We start from the raw sequence: 18,445 nt of genomic DNA, 5'->3' as shown, positions 1-18,445 counted from the left end.
GAGGTTGAGGGTTAGGGTTAGGGTTAGGGTGAGGTTAAGGGTTAGGATTAAGGTTAGGCATAGGGTGGGGGTTATGGTTACGGTTTTGATGAGGGTGAGGTTTAGGGTAAGTTTGATGGTTAGGATTAGGTCTAGGTTTAGGGTGAGGGTTAGGGTTATGTTGAGGGCTAGGGTGAGGGTGAGGTTTAGGGTTACAGTGAGGTTTAGGGTTAGGATGATGGTTAGGGTTAGAGTGAGGATTAGTGTTAGGGTTAGGATTAGTGTTAAGGTGAGGGTAAGTGTTAGGGTGAGGGTTAGGTTTATGGTGACAGTTATGGTTACAATGAGGGTTAGGTTTAGTTTTAGTGTTATTGTTAGGTTTAGGGTTAGGGTTGCGGTTACTGTGAGGGTGAGGGTTAGGGTTCGGTTTAGGGTGAGGTTTATATTAAGGGTAACGGTTAGGGTGAGGGTAAGGTTTAGGGTTAGAGTTAGCGTTAGTGTTAGTGTTAGGGTTAGGATCAGGGTTAGTGTGAGGGTTAGGGTTAGGCTTAAGCTTAGGGTTGGGTTTAGGCTTAGGCCGAGATTGAGGGTTTCGTTTAGGGGTAGGGTGAGGGCTAGGGTGATAGTGAGGTTAAGGTTAGGGTTAGGGTGAGGTTTAGGGTGAGGGTGAGGTTTAGGGTTAGGGTTAGGGAGAGTTTTAGGGTTATGGTTAGGGTTACGGTTAAGGCGAGGGTGAGGGTTAGGGTTAGAGTTAGGGTTAGGGTGAGGATTAGTGTTAGTGTTAGTGTTGGGTGTAGGGTTAGAATGAGAGTTAGGGTGAGTGTGAGGGTTAGGGTAAGGGTTAGGATTAGGAGTAGGAATAAGGTGAGGGTTAGTGTGAGGGTTAGTGGTAGTGTTAGGGTTAGTGTTAGCATTAGTTTTAGGGTGAGGTTAAGGGTTAACTTTAGGGTTAGGTTTAGAGTGAGGGTAAGGGTGAGGGTTATGGTGAGGGTTAGGGATAGGATTAGCGTTAGGGTATGTGCTAGGATGAGCAATAGAGTTCAGGTTAGGGTTAGAGTGAGGGTTAGGTTGAGGTTTAGGTTTAGGTTTAGTGTTAGGGTTAGGGTTGGTGTTAGGGTTAGGAGTAGGGTTACGGTGACTGTGAGTGTGACAGTTAGGGTTAGGGTTAGGCTTAGGCTTAGGGTTAAGCTGAGGCTGAGAGTGAGGGTGAGGGTTAGATTTAGGGTGAGGGTTTGGTTTAGGGTTAGAATGAGGGTTAGTGTGAGGGTTAGGGTTAGATTAGGGTTAGGGTATGTCCTAGGGTGAGGATTAGGGTTAGTGTTAGGTTTAGGGTGAGGGTGAGGGTTAGGTTTAGGGTTAGATTTAGGGTTACGGTGAGGTTTAGGGTGAGGTTTAGGGTTAGGGTTAGTGTTAGGTTTAGGGTTAGGTTGAGGGTTAGGATGAGGGTGAGGGTTAGGGTGAGGTTTAGTGTTAGGGCTAGGTTTAGGATTAGGGTTAGCATTAGGGTGAGTGTTTGGGTTAGGGTTAGGGCTAGGCTTAGCATTAAGCTGAGGGTGAGGGTGAGGGTGAGGATTAGATTTAGGGTTAGCGTTTGGGTGAGAGTTAGTGTTAGGGTTAGGGTGAGAGTTAGGATGAGGATTAGGGTTAGGATTAGTGTTAGGGTTAGGTTTAGGGTGAGAGTTAGGATGAGGGTGATGTTTAGGGTTAGGGTTAGGGTGAGAGTGAGGATGAGGTTTAGGATTAGGGTTAGTTATAGGGTTAGGGTTAGGGTGAGGGTTGGTGTTAGGGTGAAGGTTAGGGTTAGGATTAGGATTAGGATTAGTGTGCGGGTGAGTATGAGGGTTAGGGTTAGGGGTAGGTTTAGGCTTAGGGATAGGCTGAGGGTGAGGGTGAGGGTGAGGGTTAGGGTTAGGGTGAGGGTGAGTTTTAGGGTTAGAGTTAGTGTTAAGTTGAGATTTACTGTGAGGGTTAGTGTTAGGTTTAGTGTTAGGGTAAGGGTTAGGGTGAGGGTTAGGGTGAGGGTTAGGGTTAGGGATAGGCTTAGGTTTAGGATTCGGTTTTGGGTGAGGTTGAGTGTGAGGGTTATGGTTAGGGTTATGATTAGACTTAGGGTTAGGCTGAGGGTGAGGGTGCGGTTTAGGTTTAGGGTGAGCTTTAGGTTTAGGGTTAGGGTGAGTGTTAGGATGAGGGTTAGGTTTAGGATTAGGATTACGGTGAGGGCTAGCATGAGGGTGAGGTTTAGGGTTAGGGTTAGGATGAAGTTTAGGGTTAGGATTATTTTTAGGCATAGGGTGGGTGTTAGGGTTAAGGTTATGATGAGGGTGAGGGTTAGGGTAAGTTTGAGGGTTAGGATTAGATCTAGGTTTAGGGTGAGGGTTAGGGTGAGGGCTAGAGTGAGTGTGAGGTTTAGGGTTAGGGTGAGGTTTAGGGTTAGGGTGATGGTAAGGGTTAGTGTGAGGATTAGTGTTAGGGTTAGGCTCAGTGTTAGGGTGAGGGTAAGTGTTAGGGTGAGGGTTAGGGTTATGGTGACGGTTATGGATACAATGAGGGTTAGGTTTAGGTTTAGTGTTATTGTTAGGGTTATGGTTAGGGTTACGGTTACTGTGAGAGTGAGGGTTAGTGTTCGGTTTAGGGTGATGTTTATATTAAGGGTTAGGGTTAGAGTTAGGGATAGGGGGAGGGTGAGGTTTAGGGCTAGAGTTAGCGTTAGTGTTAGTGTTAGAGTTAGGGTGAGGGTTAGTTTGAGGGTTAGGGTTAGGCTTAAGCTTAGGGTTAGGCTTAGGCTTAGGCCGAGAGTGAGGGTGAGGGTTAGGATTAGGGTTAGGGTAAGGGTTAGGGTTAGCGTTAGGGTGAGTGTTAGGATGAGGTGTAGGGTTAGAATTAGGGTGAGGGTGAGCGCTAGGGTGATGGTTAATGTGAGGGTCAGGGTTAGGGATAGGGTTAAGTTTAGGATTAGGTTTAGAATGAGGGTAAGTGTGAGGGTTAGGGTTAGGGTTAGGCTTAGGGTTAGAGTCAGTGTTAGGGTTAGCGTTTGGTTTAGGGTGAGGGTGAGGGTTAGGGTTAGGGTTAGGGTGAGGGTGAGGGTGAGGGTTAGGGTTAGGGTTAGTGTGAAATTTAGGGTTATGATGAGGGTTATATTTAGGGTGAGGGTTAGTGTTAGGGTTAGCTTTAGGTTGAGGGCTAGGGTGAGAGTGAGGTTTAGGGTTAGGTTTAGGGTGAGGTTTAGGGTGAGGGTGAGGTTTAGGGTTAGGGTTAGGGTTACGGTGAGGGTGAGTGTCAGGGTTAGGGTGAGGGTTAGTGTTATTGTTAGGGTTAGGGTTAGAGTTACTGCGAAGGTGAGGGTGACTGTGAGGGTTAGGGTTAGGGTGAGGTTTAGGGTTAGGTTTAGATTTAGGGTGAGGGTGAGGGTGAGGTTTAGGGTTAGTTTTAGAGTTAGGGTGAGGGTCAGGGTGAGGTTTAGGATTAGGGTTAGAGTTAGGGTTTGGGTTAGTGTGAGGGTTAGGATGAGGGTGAGGGTTTAAGGTGAGGTTTTGGGTTAGGGTTAGGATTAGGATAAAGGTTAGTGTTAGGGTGATTGTTTGGGTTAGGCTTAGGTTAAGGTTAGGCTTAGCGTTAAGCTGAGGGTGAGGGTGAGGTTGAGGGTTAGGGTTAGGGTTTGGGTTATGGTTAGCGTTTGGATGAGAGTTAGGGTTAGGGTTAGGGTGAGAGTTAGGATTAGGATTAGGGTTAGGATTAGTGTTAGGGTTAGTGTTAGGGTGAGGGTTAGGATTAGGGTGATGTTGAGGATTAGGGTTAGGATGAGGTTGAGGGTGAGGTTTAGGGTTAGAGTTAGGGTTAGGGTGAGGGATAGGGTGAGGTTTAGGGTTAGAATTAGTGTTAAGTTGAGATTTACTGTGAGGGTTAGTGTTAGGTTTAGTGTTAGGGTTAGGGTTAGGGTGAGGGTTAGGGTTAGGGATAGGGTTAGGTTTAGGATTAGGTTTTGGGTGAGGTTGAGTGTGAGGGTTATGGTTAGGGTTATGATTAGGCTTAGTGTTAGGCTGAGGGTGAGGGTGAGGTTTAGGTTTAGGGTGAGGTTTAGGTTTAGGGTTAGGGTGAGCGTTAGGATGAGGGTTAGGTTTAGGTTTATGGTTAGGGTGTGGACTATCATGAGGGTGAGGGTTAGGGTTACAGTTAGGGTGAGGTTTAGGGTTAGGATTAGGTTTAGGCATAGGGTAGGGATTAGGGTTAATGTTATGATAAGGGTGAGGGTTAGGGTAAGGTTGAGGGTTAGGATTAGGTCTAGGTTTAGGGTGAGGTTTAGGGTTAGGTTGATGGTTAGGGTTAGTGTGAGAATTAGTGTTAGGGTTAGAGTTAGTGTTAATGTGAGGGGAAGTGTTAGGGTGAGGGTTAGGTTTATGGTGACGCTTAGGGTTACAATGAGGGTTAGGGTTAGGTTTAGTGTTATTGTTAGAGTTAGGGTTAGGGTTACGGTTACTGTGAGGGTGAGGGTTAGGGTTCGTTTAGGGTGAGGTTTATATTAAGGGTTAGGGTTAGAATTAGGGTTAGGGTGAGAGTGAAGTTTAGGGTTAGAGTTAGCGTTAGTGTTACTGTTAGTGTTAGGGTGAGGGTTATTGTGAGGTTAGTTTGAGGGTTAGGGTTAGGATTAAGCTTAGAGTTAGGTTTAGGCTTAGGCCGAGATTGAGGGTTAGGGTTAGGGTTAGGGTGAGGATTAGTGTTATTGTTAGTGTTAGGGTTAGGGTTAGGGTGAGGTTTAGGGTGAGGGTGAGGTTTAGGGTTAGGGTTAGGGTGAGGTTTAGGGTTATGGTTAGGGTTACGGTTAAGGCGAGGGTGAGGGATAGGATTAGAGCTAGGGTTAGGGTGAGGGTTAGGGTGAGGATTAGTGTTAGGGTTAGTGTTAGGGGTAGGGTTAGGCTGAGAGTTAGGGTGAGGGTGAGGGTTAGGGTAAGGTTTAGGATTAGGATTAGGGTTAAGGTGAGGGTGAGTGTGAGGTTAGTGTTATTGTTAGGGTTAGGGTTAGCATTAGCGTTAGGGTGAGGTTTAGGGTTAGCTTTAGATTTAGGTTTAGAGTGAGGGTAAGGTTGAGACTTATGGTGAGGGTTAGGGATAGGATTAGCGTTAGGTTATGTGCTAGGATGAGCAATAGGGTTAGGGTTAGCTTTAGAGTGAGGGTTAGGGTGAGGGTTAGGTATAGGTTTAGTGTTAGTGTTAGGGTTGGTGTTAGGGTTAGGATTAGGGTTACGGTGAATGTGAGTGTGACAGTTGGGGTTAGAGTTAGTGTTAATCTTAGGCTTAGGCAGGGGCTAAGGGTGAGGGTGAGGGTTAGATTTAGGGTGAGGTTTTGGTTTAGGGTTAGAGTGAGGGTTAGGGTTAGGGTTAGGGTTAGATTAGGGTTAGGGTATGTCCTAGGGTGAGGATTAGGTTTAGTGTTAGGTTTATGGTGAGGTTTAGCGTTAGGATTAGGGTCAGGGTTAGGGTAAGGGTGAGTGTTTGGGTTAGGGTTAGAGTTACGGTGAGGGTGAAGTTTAAGTTTAGGTTTAGGGTTATGGTTATTCTTAGGGTTAGGGTTAGGGTTATGATGAACGTGAGGGTTAGGGTAAGGTAGAGGGTTAGGATTAGGTCTAGGTTTAGGGTGAGGGTTAGGGTTAGGATGAGGGTAGGGTGACGGTGAGGTTTAGGGTTAGGGTGAGGTTTAGGGTTAGGGTGATGGTTAGGGTTAGTGTGAGGATTAGTGTTAGGGTTGGGGTTAGTGTTAGGGTGAGGGTAAGTGTTAGGTTGAGGGTTAGGGTTATGGTCACGGTTATGGTTACAATGAGGGTTAGGTTTAGGTTTAGTGTTATTGTTAGGGTTAGGGTTATGGTTACTATGAGGGTGAGGGTTAGGGTTCGGTTTAGGGTGAGGTTTATATTAAGGGTTAGGGTTAGAATTAGGGTTAGGGTGAGGGTGAAGTTTAGGGTTAGAGTTAGCGTTAGTGTCACTGTTAGGGTTAGGGTGAGGGTTAGTGTGAGGGTTAGGGTTAGGGTTAGGCCGAGATTGAGGGTGAGGGTTAGGGTTAGGGTTAGGGTAAGGGTTAGGGTTAGGGTTAGGGTGAGAGTTAGGATGAGGTGAAGTGTTAGGATTAGGGTTAGGGTGAGCACTAGGGTGATGGTTAATGTGAGGGTTAGGCTTAGGGATACGGATAGGTTTAGGATTAGGTTTAGATTGAGGGTGAGTGTGAGGGTTAGAGTTAGGGTTAGGCTTAGGGTTAGAGTCAGTGTTAGGGTTAGCGTTTGGTTTCGGGTGAGGGTGAGGTTTAGTTTAGGGTAGGGTGAGGGTGAGGGTGAGGGTTAGGGTTAGGTTTAGTGTGAAAGTTAGGGTTATGGTGAGGGTTATGGTTAGGGTGACGGTTAGGGTTAGGGTTAGGGTGAGGGCTAGGGTGAGAGTGAGGTTTAGGGTTAGGGTTAGTGTGAGGTTTAGGGTGAGGGTGAGGTTTAGGGTTAGTGTTAGGGTGAGGTTTAGGGTTAGGGTTAGGGTTACGGTTAAGGCGAGGGTGAGAGTTAGGGTTAGAATTAGGGTTAGGGTGATCGTTAGGGTGAGGGTTTGTGTTAGTGTTAGTGTTAGGGGTTGGGTTAGGATGAGGGTTAGGGTGAGGGTTAGGGTTAGTTTTAGGATTAGGTTTAGGGTGAGGGTGAGTGTGAGCGTTAGGGTTAGGTTAGGCTTAGGCTTAGGGTTAGGGTTTGGGTTAGGGTGAGGGTGCGGCTGAGGATTAGGGTTAGGTTTAGGGTTAGGGTTAATGTTAGGTTTAGGGTTACAATGAGGATTAGGGTTACGCCTAGGGTTAGGCTGAGGGTGAAGGTGGGGGTTAGGATAAGGGTTAGGTTTCGGGTTAAAATTAGTGTTATTGTCAGTGTTATGGTTTTGGTTAAGTTTGCGGTGAGGGTGAGGCTGAGGGTGAGGCTTATGGTTAAGTTTAGGCTTAGGCTAAGGGTTAGGCTGAGGGTGAGGTTGGGGGTGAGAAATAAGTTTTGGGTGATGGGTAGGGTGCGGGTTAGGGTGAGGGTTAGGATGAGGGATAGGGTTAGGATGGTTAGGATGAGGTTTAGGGTGAGGGCTAGGGTGAGGTTGAGTGTTAGGGTTAGGGTTAGGCTTATACTTAGGTTTAGGCTGAGGGTGAGGGTGAGGGTGAGGGTTAGGGTTAGGGTGATGGATAGGGTTAGGGTTAGGGTGAGTGTTAGAATGAGGGTTAGGGTTAGGGTGACTGTTAGGGTGAACGTGATGGTCAGAGTAAAGATGAGGGTTAGGCTGAGGGTGAATGTTCCCCTAAGGGTGAGGGTTAGGCTTAGGGTGATTGTTAGGGTAAGGATTAGGGTGAGGGTGAGGGATAGATTGAGGATTAGGGTTAGGGTTAGTGTGAGGTTTAGGGTGAGGATGATGGTTAGTGTTAGGGTGAGGGTTAGGGTTAGAATTAAGATTAGTGTGGGGGCTAGGGTGACGCTGAGGGTTAGGGTTAGGGTTAGGGTGAGGTTTAGGGTTAGGGTGACAGTGTTACTGTGAGGGTTAGTGTGAGAGTTAGGGTTAGTGTTAGGGTGAGGGTAAGTGTTAGGGTGAGGGTTAAGGTTAGGTTAAGTCTTAGGTTTAGTGTGAGGGTTAGGGTTAGGTTTTGGGTTAGGGTGTGGGTGAGGCTGAAGATTAGGGTTAGGTTTAGGGTTAAGGTTAGGATTATGGTGAGGGTTAGGCGTAGGCTAAGGGTTAGGCTGAGGGTGAGGGTGAGGGTGGGGGTGCGGATTAGGTTTAGGGTTACGGTTAGGTTTAGGTTTATTGTTAGTGTTATGGTTCGGGTTAAGTTTGCGGTGAGGGTGAGGCTGAGGGTGAGGGTTATGGTTATGTTTAGGGTCACAGTTAGGGTTAGGGTTAGGGTTAGTGTTATTGTTAGGGTTAGGGTTAGAGTTACAGTGAGGTTGAGGGTGAGAGTGAGGGTTTTGTTTAGGGTCAGGGTGAAGTTTAGGGTTAGAGTTAGGGTGAGGGGGAGGGTTAGGGTGAGAGTTAGGTTTAGGTTTAGTGTTAGGGTTAGGGGGAGGGGGAGGATTAGGTTGAGGTTTAGGGATAGGGTTAGGTTTAGCTTTAGGGTTAGGGTGAGGATGAGTATGAGGGTCAGTGTGAGTGTTAGGCTTAGGCTTAGGGTTAGGCTGGGGGTGAGTTTGGGGGTGAGGATTAGGGTTAGGGTGATGGTTCAGGTTAGGGTTAGTGTTATTGTTAGGTTTAGGGTTAGAGTTACGGTGAGGGTGTGGGTGCGGGTGAGGGTTAGGGTTAGGGTGAGGGTGAGGGTTAGGATGAGGATTAGGGTTAGGATTAGAGTTAGGGTGAGTGCTAGGGTTTGGGTGAGGGGTAGGGTTAGTGTTAGGGTGAAGTTTAGGGTTAGGATTAGGTTTATGGTGAGGGTGAGTGTTAGGATTAGGGTTGGGCTTAGGGTTAGGGTTAGGTTTAGGGTTAGGATTAGTGTTATTGTTAGGGTTAGGGTTAGAATTATGGTGATTGTGAGGGTACGGTGAGGAATTGGGTTAGGTTTATGGTGGGGTTTAGGGTTAGGGTTAGGGTTAGGGTTAAGGTGAGTGTGAAGTTTAGGGTTAGATACAGTTTTAGTGGGAGGGTTAGGGTGAGGGTTAAGTTTAGTGTTAGTGTTAGGATTAGTGTGAGGGTGAGAGTTAGGTTGAGGTTTAGGGTTGGGATTAGGGTTAGTGTGAGGGTTAGTGTTAGGTTTAGGGTTAGTGTTAGGTTAAGGGTATTTGTTAGGGTGAGGGTTTGGGTTAGGGTGAGGGTTATGGTTAGGGTTAGGTTGAGGGTTTAGCTGAGGTTGAGGGTTAGGGTTAGGGTTAGGATAAGGATTAGGGTTAGGGTTTCAGTGAGTGTGAGGGTTAGGGATAGTATTAGGTTGAGGGTTAGGGTTAGGGTGAGGGTTATGTTTAGGGCTAGGATTACGTTTATGATGAGGTTGAGTGTGCGGTTTAGGGTTAGGGTGAGGTTTAGTGTTAGGGTTAGGGTTAGAGTTAGGCTTAGGGTGAGGGTAAGGTTTAGGGGTAGAGTTAGGGTTAGGGAGAGGTGTTAGGGTGAGGGTTATGGTTAGCGTGAGGGTTAGGGTTGGTTTGACGGTAAGGCTAAAATTGAGGGTTATGCTGAGTGTGAGAGTTATGGTAAGGTTGAGGGTTAAGTTTAGGATGAGGGTTAGGGTTAGGGTTAAGGTGAAGCTGAGGGTTAGATTGAGGATTAGTGTTAAGGTTAGTGTGAGGTTTAGGATGAGGATGAGAGTTAGGGTTAGGGTGAGGGCTAGGGTGAGGGTGAGGGTTAGGGTTAGTGTTAGGGTGAGGTTTAGGGTTAGGGTGATGGTTAGGGTTAGTGTGAGGTTTAGGGTTATGGTTAGGGTTAGTGTTAGGTTGAGGGTCAGGTTTAGGGTGAGGGTTATGGTTATGGTTAGGGTGATGGTTAGGGTTAGGGTTAGGGTTATTTTTAGTGTTAGGGTTATAGTGTTATGTTTACCGTGAGGGTAAGGGTGTGGGTTAGGGTTGGGGTTAGGATGAGATTTAGGTTTAGGATTAGGTTTAGAGTTAGGGTTAGGGTGAGAGTGAGGTTTAGGGTTAGAGTTAGGGTTAGTGTTAGGTTTAGGGTTAGGGTGAGGGTTAGTGTTAGGATTAGTGTGAGAGTTATTGTTAGGCTTAGGCTTAGCCTTAAGCTTAGGCTTAGGCTTAGCATGAGTGTGAGGGTTAGGGTTAGGGTTAGGGTGAGGGTTAGGTTAGAGTTAGGATGAGGTTTAGGTTTAGACTTAGGGTTAGGGTGAGGGCTAGGTTGAGGGTTAGGGTGAGGGTTAGGGTTAGAGATAGGTTTAGGTTTCAGATTAGGGTTAGGGTGAGGTTGAGTGTGAACGCTAGGTTTAGGGTTAGGTTTAGGCTTAGGGTTAAGGTGAGGGTTAGGGTTGGGGTTTGGGTTAGGGTGAAGGTGAGGCTGAGGACTAGGGTTAGGTTTAGGGTTAGGTTTAGGGCTAGGGTTACAGTGAGGGTTAGGGTTAGGCCTAGGGTTATGCTTAGGGTTAAGCTGAGGGTGAGGGTGGGTGTGAGGGTTAGGGTTAGTGTTAGGGTTTAAATTAGGGTTATTGTTAGTGTTATGGTTTGCTTTAAGTTTGCAGTGAGGGTGAGGTTGAGGGTGAGGGTTATGGCTAGGGTTAGGCTTAGGCTTAGGGTTAGGCTGAGGGTGATCTTGGGTGTGAGGGATCGGGTGAGCGGTACGTTTAAGGTTAGGTTTAGGGTGAGGGTAAAGGTTAGGATGAGTTTTAGGGTGAGGATGAGTTTTAGGGAGAGGAATAGAGTTAGGTTGAGGGTTAGGGTTAGGTTTAGGGTGCGGTTATGTTTTAGGGTGAGGGTTAGGGTCAGGGTTAGGGTTAGGGTGAGGGTTAGGGATATGGTTAGGGTTATGGTTAGAGTGACAGTGAGAGTGAGGGTTAGTTTTAAGGTTAAGGTTAAGGTTAGGGTTAGGGATACGGTTAGGGTTAGGGTTAGGGTGACGGTGAGGGTTAGGGTTAGGGTTAGGGTTATGGTGAGGGTAAGGTCTAGGGTGAGGTTTAGGGTGAGGGTGAGGTTTAGGGTGAGGGTTAGGGTGAGGGTTAAGGTGAGGGTGAGGGTATGTGTTAGATTGAGGGTTAGGTTGAGGGTTAGGGTTAGGGTGAGGGTTAGTGATAGGTTTATGGTTAGGGTTAGGGTGAGGGTGAGGGTTAGGGTTAGGGTTAGGTTCCGGGTGAGGGTGAGGTTCAGGGTTAGGATTAGGGTTAGGTTTAGGGTTAGGCTGAAGGTGAGGGTGTGGGTGAGGGTTAGGGTTTGGGTGAGGATGAGGATTAGGGTGAGTTTTAGTGTGTGGGTTAGTGTTAGGGTTAGTGTGAGGATTAGGGTTAGGGTTATGGTGAGGGTAAGTGTTAGGTTCAGGTTTAGGGTAAGGTTTAGTGTTAGGGTTATGGTTAGAGTGAGGGTTAGGTTTAGTGTGAGTGTTAGGGTGAGGGTTAGGTTTAGTGTTAGCTTTAGGGTGAGAGTGAGGGTTAGGGTGAGTGTGAGGTTTAGGGTTTGGGTGAGGGTTAGGGTGAAGGTGAAGGTTAGGGTGAGGTTGAGACTTAGTGTTAGGGTTAGGGTTAGGGTGAGGGTTAGTGTGAGGATAAGGGTTAGTGTTAGGTTTAGGGTTAGTGTGAGGATTAGGGTTAGGGTGAGCGTTAGAGTTATGGTGAGGGTGAGGGTTAAGTTTAAGGTTGTGTGAGGGTTAGGGTTAGGGTCAGGGTTAGGGTTAGGTTTTGGGTTAGGGTGAGGGTGAGGGTGAGGGTGAGGGTTAGGGTGAGGGTGAAGTTGAGGGTGATGGTGAGGGTTAGGGTTAGGGTTAGGTTGAGGTTTACGCTTAGTGTGAGGGTTGGGTGAGCATGAGGTTAAGGGATAGGGTGAGGGTTAATGTGAGGGTGAGAATTAAGGTTAGGGTTAGGGTTAGGTTGAGGGTTCGTGTGAGGGTTAGGGTTAGGGTTAGGTTTAGGGTTAGTGTGAGGATTAGGGTTAGGGTGAGGGTAAGTGTTAGGGTGAGGGTTAGGATTAGGGTGAGGGTTATGGTTAGGGTGAGGGTTTGGGTTAGGGTTATTGTTAGGGTTAGGTTTACGGTTACAGTTACGGTGAGTGTGAGGGTGAGAGTTAGGGTTAGGGTTAGGGTGAAGTTTAGTGTTAGGGTTAAGGTTAGAGTTAGGGTTAAGGTGAGGGTGAGGTTTAGGGTTAGAGTTAGGATTAGGGTGAGGGTTAGGGTGAGGGTTAGTGTTAGGTTGCGGGTTAGGGTGGGGTTGAAGGTAAGGGTAAATTTGAGGGTTAGGCTGAGGGTGAGGTTTACAGTAAGGGTGAGGGTTAGGGTTAGGTTGAGCCTTAGTGTTAACATTAGGGTTTATTTTAGGGTTAGGGTAAGTGTTAAGGTGAGGGTTAGGGTTAGGGTTATGCTTAGGGTTAGTGTTAGGGTTAGGGTTAGGATGAAGTTTAGTTTTAGGGTTAGGGTTAGAGTTAAGGTTAGGGTGAGAGTGAGATTTAGGGTTAGATTTAGGGTTAGTGTTAGGGTTAGAGTTAGGGTGAGGGTTAGGGTTAAGCTTAGGATTAGGCTTAGGCTTAGGCCGAGCATGAGGATGAGTTTTAGGGTTCGGGTTAAGGTTCGGGTTAGGGTGAAGGTTAGATTGAGGTTTAGATTTAGGATTAGGGTAAGGGTGAGGGCTAGGGTTAAGGTTAGGGTGAGGGCTAGGGTTAGGTATAGCGTTAGGTTTAGGATTAGGGTTAGGGTGAGGGTGAGTGTGAGGTTTAGTGTTAGGGTTAGGCTTAGAGTTAGGGTGAGGGTTTTGGTTAGGGTTTGGGTTCGTGTGAGGGTGAGGGTGAGGATTAGGGTTAGGGTTATTGTTAGGTTTAGGGTTAGGGTTATTGTTAGGTTTAGGGTTAGTGTTAGGGTTAGGATTAGGGTGAGGGTATGATTTAGGGTGAGGGTTAGGGTGAGGGTTAGGGTTAAGTTGAGGGTTAGGGATATGGTTAGGGTTATGTTTAGAGTGACGATGAGAGTGTGTGTTCGTTTTAAGTTTAGGGTTAGCGTTAGGACTAAGGTAAAGGATACGTTTAGGGTTAGGGTTAGGGTGACGGTGAGGTTTAGGGTTAACGTTAGGGTTAGGGTTAGGATAAGGTTTAGGGTGAGGTTTAGGGTGCGGGTGAGGTTTAGGGTGAGGGTTAAGGTGAGGGTTTGGGTGAGGGTGAGGGTATGTGTTAGATTGAGGTTTAGGTTGAGGGTTAGGGTTAGGGTGAGGTTAGTGATAGGTTTACGGTTAGGGTTAGGGTGAGGGTGAGGGTGAGGGTGAGGTTTAGGGTTAGGGTTAGGTTCAGAGTGAGGGTGAGGTTCAGGGTTAGGATTAGGGTTAGAGTTAGGGTTCGGCTGAAGGTGAGGGTGTGGGTGAGGGTTATGGTTAGGGTGAGGGTGAGGGTTAGGATGAGTTTTAGTGTGTGGGTTAGTGTTAGGGTTAGTGTGAGGATTAGGGTTAGGGTTATGGTGAGGGTAAGGGTTAGGGTAAGGGTTAGGGTAATGTTTAGTGTTAGGGTTATGGTGAGAGTGAGGGTTAGGTTTAGTGTGAGTGTTAGGGTGAGGTTTAGGTTTAGTGTTAGCTTTAGGGTGAGGGTGAGCGTTAGGGTGAGTGTGAGGGTTAGGGTTTGGGTGAGGGTTAGGGTGAAGGTGAAGGTTATGGTGAGGGTGAGACTTAGAGTTAAGGTTAGGGTTAGGGTGAGGGTTAGTGTGAGGATAAGGGTTAGGGTTAGGTTTAGGGTTAGTGTGAGGATTAGGGTTAGGGTGAGGGTTAGAGTTAGGGTGAGGGTGAGGCTTAAGTTTAAGGTTGTGTGAGGGTTAGGGTTAGGGTGAGGGTTAGGGTTATGTTTTGGGTTAGGGTTAGGGTGAGGGTGAGGGTGAGGTTGAGGGTTAGGGTGAGGGTGAAGTTGAGTGTGATGGTGAGGGTTAAGGTTAAGGTTAAGTTGAGTTTTAGGCTTAGTGTGAGGGTTGGGTGAGCATGAGGTTAAGGGATAGGGTGATGGTTTGGGTAAGGGTGAGGTTTATTGTTAGCGTGAGTGTGAGTTTTAGGGTTATTGTTAGGGTTAGGGTTAGGGTTAGTGTTAGGGTTATGATTAGGGTTAGGGTTAGGGTTACAGTTAGAATGAAGTTTAGTTTTAGGGTTTCGGTTAGAGTTAAGGTTAGGGTGAGGGTGAGATTTAGGGTTACAGTTAGGGTTAGTGTTAGTGTTAGGGTTAGGGTGAGGGTTAGGGTTAAGCTTAGGTTTAGGCTTAGTCTTAGGCTGAGCATGAGGGTGAGGGGTAGGGTTCTGGTTAGGGTTCGGGTTAGGGTGAAGGTTAGATTGAGTTTTAGGGTTAGGGTTAGGGTGAGGGCTACGGTTAGGGATAGGTTTAGGTTTAGGATTAGGGTTAGGGTGAGGGTGAGTGTGAGGTTTAGGGTTAGGGTTAGGCTTAGAATTAGGGTGAGGGTTAGGGTTAGGTTTTGGGTTAGTGTGAGGGTGAGGCTGAGGATTAGGCTTATTTTTAGTGTTAGGTTTATTGTTAGGGTTAGTGTTAGTGTTAGGGTTAGGGTTAGGGTTATGGTGAGAGTTATGGTTAGAGTTAGGATTAGGCTTAGGGTTAGGATGAGGGTGAGGGTGGGTTTGAGGATTAGAGTTAGGGTTAGGTTTAGGCTTAGGTTTAGGCTTATTGTTAGTGTTATGCTTAGGGTTAAGTTTGCGGTGAGCATGACGCTGAAGGTGAGGGTTATGCTTATGGTTAAGGTTAGGGTTAGGGTTAGTGTTATTCTTAGGGTTAGGGTTAGAGATACGGTGAGGATGAGGTTGAGGGTTAGGGTTAGGGTGCGGTTTCGGGATAGGTTTAGAGTAAGGGTTAGGGTGAGGGTGAGGTTTAGAATTAGAGTTATTGTTAGGGATAGGGTTAGAGTTAGGGTTAGGGTTAGGCTTAGGGTTAGGCTGAGGGTGAGGGTGGGTGTGAGGTATAGGGTGAGGGTTAGGGTTAGTATTAGGGTTATTGTTAGTATTATGGTTAGGGTTAAGTTTGCTGTGAGGGTGAGTCTGAGGGCGAGGGTTTTGGTTATGGTTATGGTTAGGGTTAGGGTTAGAGGTATTGTTAGGGTTAGGGTTAGAGTTACCGTGAGGGTGAGGGTGAGGGTGAGGTTTCGGGTTCAGGTTAGGGTTCAGGTTAGGGTGAAGGTTAGATTGAGGTTTAGGGTTAGGATTAGGGTTAGGGTGAGGGCTAGGGTTAGGGATAGGGTTATGTTTTGGATTAGGGTTAGGGTGAGGGTGAGTGTGAGGTTTAGGGTTAGGGTTAGGCTTAGAGTTAGGGTGAGGGTTAGGGTTAGGGTTTGGGTTAGTGTGAGGGTGAGGCTGAGGATTAGGGTTAGCTTTAGGGTTAGGGTTAGTGTTAGGTTTAGGGTTAGAATTAGGGTTATGGTGAGGGTTAGGGTTAGAGTTAGGATTAGGCTTAGGGTTAGGCTGAGGGTGAAGGTGGGTGTGAGGATTAGTGTTAGGGTTAGGGTTAGTGTTAGGGTTATTGTTAGTGTTATGGTTAGGGTTAAGTTTGGTGTGAGGGTGAGTCTGAGGTTGAGTGTTATGGTTATGGTTAGTGTTATTGTTAGAGTTATTGTTAGGGTTAGGGTTAGAGTTATGGTGAGGGTGAGGGTGAGGGTTACAGTGAAAGTTAACTTGCGGTTTAGGGTTAGGATTAGGGTAAGGGTGAGGGCTAGGGTTAGGGTTAGAGTTAGGGTTATGGGGAGGGATAGGGTTAGGTTTACGGTTAGGTTTAGGGTTAGGGTTAGGATTACGGTGAGGGTTAGAGTTTGGATTAGGCTTAGGCTTACAGTTAGGCTGAGGTTGAGGCTAAGGTGAAGGTTATGGTTATGTTTAGGGTTATGATTATGGTTAGGGTAAGTGTTATTGTTAGGTTTAGGGTTAGAGTTATGGTGAGGTTCAGGGTGAGGGTGAGGGTTAGGGTTAGGGTGAGGTTTAGGTTTAGGTTTAGTGTTAGGGTTAGTGTTAGGGTGAGGGTGTCGGTAAGGTTAAAGGTGAGGGTTAGGCTGAGTGTGAGGCTTACGGTAAGTTGAGGGTTAGGCTTAGGGTGAGGGTTAGGTTTAGGGTTGGGGTGAGAGTTAGGGTTCGGGTTCAATTTAGGGTTAAGTTAAGCGTTAGGGTAAGGGTTACGGTGACAGTGAGGGTTAGGGTTAGGTTGAGGGTTAGTGTTAGGATTAGGGTTAGTGTGAGGTGAAGGCTAAGGTTAGTGTTAGGGTGAGGGTTACGACGAGGGTTAGGGATAGGATTAGGGTTAGGGTGAAGGCTAGTTTGAGGTTGAGGTTTAGGGTTAGCGTTAGGGTGAGGTTTAGGGTTAGTGTTAGGGTTCGGGTTCGGGTGAGGGTGAGGTTTACGGTTAGAGTTATGGTTAGGGTGAGGCTGAAATTGAGGTTTAGGGTTAGGGTTAGTGTTACAGTTAGGGTTAGGGTGAGGGTTAGGTTGAGGGTGAGGATGAGGCAAAAGGTTAGGATTAGGATTAGCATAAGGGTTAGGGTGAGTGTATGGGTTAGGGTTAGGGTTAGGCTTAGGGTTAGGCTGAGGGTGAGGTTGAGAGTGAGGGTTAGGGTTAGGTTTACAGTGAGAGTTAGGGTTCGGGTAAATTTAGGGTTAGGGTGAGGGTTAGGGTTAGGTTTATGGTGAGCTTGAGTTTTAGGGTAAGGTTGACGCTTAGGGTTAGGATTATGGTTAGGGTAAGGGTTAAGTTTAGGGTTAGGGTGAGGTTAAGAATGAAGATTAGGGATAGGGTGAGGGCTAGGTTGAGGTTGAGGTTTAGTGTTAGTGTTAAATTAAGGTTTAGGGTTAGAGTTAGGGTTAGGGTGAGGGTTAGGTTGAGGGTTAGGTTTATGGTGAGGGTGAGGGTTAGGGTTAGGGTGAGGGTTTGGGTGAGGATGATGGTAAGGGTAAAGGTGAGGTTTAGGCTGAGTTTGAGTGTTAGGGTGAGGGTTAGGGTTAGGTTTAGGGTTAGGGTAAGTGTTAGGGTTAGGTTCAGGGTGAGTGTTAGATTGAGGATTAGGGTTAGGGTTAGTGTGAGGTTTAGGGTGAGGATGTGGGTTAGGGTTAGGGTGAAGGTGAGGGTTAAAATTAGGGTTATGGTGAGGGCTAGGGTGAGGGTCAGTGTTAGGGTTAGGGGTAGGGTAATGGTGAGATTTAGGATTAGGTTGAGGTTTAGCGTTAGTTTGAGGGTTAGTGTTCGGGTTAGGGTCAGTGTTAGGGTGAGGGGAAGTGTTAGGGTGAGGGTTAGGTTTAGGGTGAGGTTTATGGTTGGGTGAGGGTTAGGGTTAGGGTTAGGGTTATTGTTAGGGTTAGGGTTAGGGTTAGGGTTAGGGTTAGGGTTAAGGTGAGGGTGAGGTTTCGGGGTAGAGTTAGGTTTAGTGTGATGGTTAGGGTCAAGGTTAGGGTGGGGTTGAAGGTAAGGGTAAATTTGAGGGTTTGGCTGAGGGTGAGGATTACAGTAATGGTGAGGGTTACGGTTAGGGTGAGGGGTAGTGTTAGGTTTAGGATGAGGGTGAGGGTTAGATTGAGGATTAGTGTTAGGGTTAGTGTGAGGTTTAGGGTGAGCTTGAGGGTTAGGGTTAGTGTTAGGATGAGGTTTATGGTAGGGTGATGCTTGGGGTTAGTGTGAGCGTTAGTGTTAGCTTTAGGGTTTATGTTAGGGTGAGGGTAAGTGTTTTCTTGAGGGTTAGGTTTAGGGTGAGAGTTATGGTTAGGGTGAGTGTGAGGGTTAGGGGTAGGGTTATTGTTAGGGTTATGGTTAGGGTTATGGTTAGTGTTAGTGTTAGGGTTAGGGTTAGGGTTAGGATGAGGTTTAGTTTTAGTGTTAGGATTAGAGTTAAGGTTAGGGTGAGGGTGAGATTTAGGGTTAGAGTTAGGTTTAGTGTTAGTGTTAGTGTTAGCATGAGGGTTAGGTTTAGGCTTAGGATTAGGCTTAGGCTTGGGCTTAGGCCGAGCATGAGGGTGAGGGTTAGGGTTCCGGTTAGGGTTCAGGTTAGTGTGAAATTTAGATTGAGGTTTAGGGTTAGGATTAGGGTAAGGGTGAGGGCTAGGGTGAGGGTTAAGGTATGGTCTAGGGTTAGGGATAGGTTTAGGTTTAGGGTTAGGGTGAGGGTGAGTGTGAAGTTTAGGGTTAGGGTTAGGCTTAGAATTAGGGTGAGGGTTAGGGTTAGGGTTTGGGTTAGTGTGAGGGTGAGGCTGAGGATTAGAGTTAGTTTTAGGGTTAGATTTAGGGTTAGAGTTATGGTTAGGCTTAGGCTTAGGATGAGGGTGAGGGTGGGGTTGAGGCTTAGAGTTAGGGTTTGGGTTAGGCTTAGTGTTAGGTTTATTGTTAGTGTTATGATTAGGGTTAAGTTTGCGGTGAGCATGAGGCTGAAGTTGAGGGTTATGGGTATGGTTAGGGTTAGGGGGAGGGATAGGGTGAAGTTTAGGATTAGGGGTAGTGTTAAGGTAAGTGTGAGGGTGAGGGTTAGGTTGAGGTTTAGGGATAGGGTTAGGTTTAGGATTAGGGTTAGGGTGAGACTGGGTGTGAGGTTTAGGGTAAGGATTAGGCTTAGGCTTATGGTTAGGCTAAGAGTGAGGGTGGGGGGTGAGGATTAGGGTTAGGGCTACGCTTAGGCTTAGGGTTAGGCTGAGGGTGAGAATGGAGGTGAGGTTTAGGTTAGTGTGATCGTTAGGATTAGGGTAAGGGTGAGGGCTCGGGTGAGGGTAAGGGTTAGGGTAAGGCTTAGGCTTAGGCTTCCAGTTAGGCTGAGGGTGAGTTTGAGGGTGAGGGTTAGGGTTAGCGTGATGGTTAGGTTTATTGTTAGGGTGAGGGTTAGGATGAGGTTTAGGGTTCGGGTGAGGTTAGGGTGAGGATGATGGTAAGAG

The sequence above is a fragment of the Dipodomys merriami genome, unplaced genomic scaffold (assembly GCF_024711535.1).
Source record: "Dipodomys merriami isolate MVZ:Mamm:240054 unplaced genomic scaffold, mDipMer1.0.p SCAF_2, whole genome shotgun sequence".
Classification (NCBI taxonomy): domain Eukaryota; kingdom Metazoa; phylum Chordata; class Mammalia; order Rodentia; family Heteromyidae; genus Dipodomys; species Dipodomys merriami.
This window is presented reverse-complemented; position numbering follows the sequence as displayed.